The sequence below is a fragment of the Protopterus annectens genome, chromosome 4.part0, assembly GCF_019279795.1.
Source record: "Protopterus annectens isolate FY-2018-M chromosome 4.part0, PAN1.0, whole genome shotgun sequence".
Classification (NCBI taxonomy): Eukaryota; Metazoa; Chordata; order Ceratodontiformes; family Protopteridae; genus Protopterus; species Protopterus annectens.
This window is the reverse complement of record NC_056733.1, coordinates 1,082,456,803-1,082,460,551: the sequence shown is the minus strand read 5'-3', so window position 1 is coordinate 1,082,460,551 and position 3,749 is coordinate 1,082,456,803. Positions and strand designations below refer to the sequence as shown.

General features: G+C 38.9%; 1 protein-coding gene across 1 annotated transcript in view; it reads left to right on the top strand.

The window, feature by feature from the left end:
• The first annotated feature begins 927 nt into the window (after positions 1–927).
• LOC122799755 (UDP-glucose 6-dehydrogenase-like) overlaps positions 928–3,749 on the top strand; it is a 174,596-nt gene continuing 171,774 nt past the window's right edge. The window contains exon 1 of the mRNA XM_044069027.1: positions 928–1,067. The gene's annotated coding sequence lies outside the window, so the exon portion shown is untranslated. The remainder of the gene's footprint in view (positions 1,068–3,749) is intronic.

Below are 3,749 nucleotides of genomic sequence, written 5' to 3'. Positions count from 1 at the left end.
AACTTGGACAAATCAAACATTAATAACTACTGACCAGTCTCCCTAATGAATATCCATATAAGACTGTCCAGATTTTTGCACTATGTTTTTGCTCTGCTCCTCATAAAAGTTGTGGTTTTCTGGCAAATCACTGAGGCTGAACATGACAGGCATTTTAGTTTAATACTTTATATCCTTCAGCGAAAGCATGGTAACAGAACTTATTCAAGTAACTTTTTTTAAGTTTATAGGAGAAATATTTAAAATGTGTCTCCATTTGTGGGCCCTTGCTCCCATTATTTTAGACTTTTGTCCAGCTTTTTTTCTGCTAAGAAGTTGATACGTATTGTTATAGCTCCTGTTCCAAATACTAAACATCTCCATTGGCTACCACCCCCTTTCCAGCCCTTTACTTCAAGACTCAAGAGCATAGTAAAAAAACGATACTCAAATCTTTAAAGACTAATATGCAGTAATAGGATTTACATTAATGTGCATTTCCAGAAGTATAACAAGTCTTTATACGGTCTGGCAGTATTTGCTTATTTATTCATCTCTGTTATCTCACAAGAATAATCGGAGACAAAAAATTACAGACGTCCATTAGAATCATATTTGGTTAAAAGGTATGCTGATTTCAAAAGTAATGCTAAACATTGCAAATAAAAACGGCACCGGTTCGCGCTATAGTTTACTTTTACTACCCCTTTTTAATACGTAACGATCCCTAGTGATATGTTTCTCCTTTCAGGGTGGTCACTATGGGTTTACTTTTCCCGTCAGTATGGTTGTTACGCACAAAGGTGGCTGATAAGAGTGCATAACCACGTTAACAATGCTTCACTTCAGGGAGACACAAATCGGTTAGGAATGCGCCGTCAAACAATGGGCGTGGCTGTGGCCGTGACGCAATAAAAAGGGCGTACGCCTCAGAAGATTTCGGGTGTTAAGTATATCAAGAAGTTGTAGGTTTAAAATAAGAGATACAACTTCAGACGCAGAAATTAAAGCAAAATCTCGGTTGGTTCTGTTACTGCTTTTTGTTTTCTTTGTGCATCACCTCTGATTTGGCGATCGTCAGACCAAAGGTAAGTAAAAGCCTGAATAAGATGAAGACTTAGATAATGCCTGCATGCCAGACTGTATCAACTGGTAGCTCAGAGTAGCAAATGCCTGCTTTGTACCCCCCACACAACCCCCCAAACTGTAAAATCCTGCTCAGGATGTAAAAATAAAAGTGTAGACCTCTAGAGATGGTTCGCGTACCTCATACGGGATGAAGAATTGTATTGACTTTATTTCCTGTGTTAAAATTCTTTCAGATGGTTAGGTAAAGTTGTGTCTTATGATGATTGCTTATATTTAACAAGTCAATGCTTTATATAAAAGTCACATTGTGGAGGGGGCACGGATTTGCTGCCCGTCTACTAAGGTAAAGTCAAGTTAGGCATAGGATAGAAAGATTGTCGTACACAACACAGGTTTGATTCTCAAAGCATCTGAGTTGGCTGACTGATTTTATGACATAAACGGATTAAATGCTGGTGCCCCAAGAAAAGTTAGATGGGGTTAACTTTTTAGTATAGCTTTGTTAGTGTAGTTTTGAGAAAATATGTAATCGGGAATATTTGCTGTGCATGCATTAGTTGTAGTCTAAAGTAATTCCAGAAAGCTGGGAAAAACGTGTTATTATCTTTAAAGCAACGTGTGTGCAATATTTTCTAGCTCTTTTCAAACCGTGTCAGATGCAGACCCAGTGAGAGCTTCACTGTATTTGGAGTGTCACCAGCAGCACCTGGGGCCTCAACCCAGCCGTCAATGTCTCATGAGCGCCCCAAGTACAGCAGTAGTATGTGAATGTAATTGATTTTGCAGTTGAAGTAAATGCTTATTACTTTGAAAAGTTTGTACAGAAGGTAAATCTAGGCAGTTAGCTGTATTCTTAGGGGGGCATGCCCTAATGACTAGCACACTAGAAGTGTCTCTCTGCCAGCATTGTTAAAACTGTATTTATTTATTTTATTTGACATTTGTTGACCGGGTTAGTCTGGCTGGGCAGATGCCTACTTTCAGCAGAGACCCGAGGAGAAATATATATATATATATATATATATATATATATATATATATATATATATATATCTTGTAACTCGATCTGCAAATTCTTTGTATTTTCTTCTGCAAACTGGACGTTAAAAGCGGTGGAGCAGTTCGTGTTGTTTATCTGCGCTTGGTTCTCCTGTTTACTTGGCTGGGATACTTTATTCTTGCTGATCTCTCTGATTTTCTCATACATCCCTATGTCTTTGTCATATGCGTGCATCCATCCTGGACTTTTTTCTGCCTTGCGTCTATTGCTTGTAGTGATAGTTTCAATCTCTCTTACAACCATATGACCCTGAAAAGGATAAGAAGGTACTGAAAAATAAATGATAACATTAGCAGCAGGACTTATTCGAAGAGTGGGATTTTGTGCAAAAAATTGTCTCCCAAGCGATAAAGATAGCCGATATACATTATTTTACTGTTAAAATTTCCTTTCGTAGTTTTGAGAGAGACGAGACACGGTGATATGCTGTTTCTGGGCCCTGTTTCAGAAATTGTTGCCAGGTTGTAAAAGTGTTTTTTGTCTTTATTTGTTTGTATTTGTTGACCAGGGTAGATCACTGATCCATATGGATTTTTGTAAGGCTAAGCTCTGGGGGCACTGCCTAGTTAAGTGACTTACTCAGAGTTGCTCAGTAGGCAAATGGAAGCTGGGGAATCAAACCCTGGACCACAGGAAGCAGCTCATTATCTGCTCATAGCCTTAATCCACAAATGGGTAAATTATAGTTTTTGGTGTGTCATACTGGTTCTTGCTCTTTGGCATTTCTGAAAGAAATTGCTACAAACCATCACACCCATCAAAAACATGTCACACTCAGAATGTAGTGTTTTCTCTCAAACTGTAGTGTTCTGTCTCAGTGTAATGTTCTATATGAGCAGTTTGAAAGGGTGGTGCTTTTTTTAAGACAACACACATGCCACTCTTAGCTCAATTATTTTCCTTTTTTTTCTTTATTTTTTTCTTTCTGTATGTTTTAACTGTCCATCTTTTTATCCATCCATTTACAACCCCTTTCCCATTCTTGCTAATGGTGTCGGGGTGTCACTTCAACAGTGACAATCATCTTGAGCCAGGTTTCCCACTGCCAGGTGGCTAGCCCTGCCATTGCTGTTCTTCCATACCACACTCTCACACCATTGACCAATTTAGAGTGTCCAGTCGACCTACTGCATGTCTTTGTAATGTGGGAGGAAACCGGAGCACCAAGAGGAAACCCACATGAACACAGGGAGGACATGCAGATTCCGCATATTTGTTGTACCCAAAGTTTTGATTATGTGGCACTAATCTGTAGTGAAATTATACTGTTTTACATTTCAAGGCTTTGTTTTAAAGAATGGAGAAATACATGAGAGATCGCTCTTTTGTAATCTGGATGAGCAGCATAGCTAAACGTTGTACAGCCTGGACTGAGCAACATTCCCTTTTCAGTATTACTTCAGGTCTGTACTTGAGCTAGTGGATTTTGTCCTCTGATAAGCCCTGCTTGCTAGCATTAGTAGAATCATATTTTAAATAAAGCATTCCTAAATGATGGGCAGTAGGATGACTCAGGAGTTAAAAGTTTGTCTGACATCTTCAGGTTCCAGGGTTCAATCCTGACCTCTAGTCAGTGTCTTGTAAGAAATGTGCATGTTTCTTCTGAGTTTGCAGGGGTTCT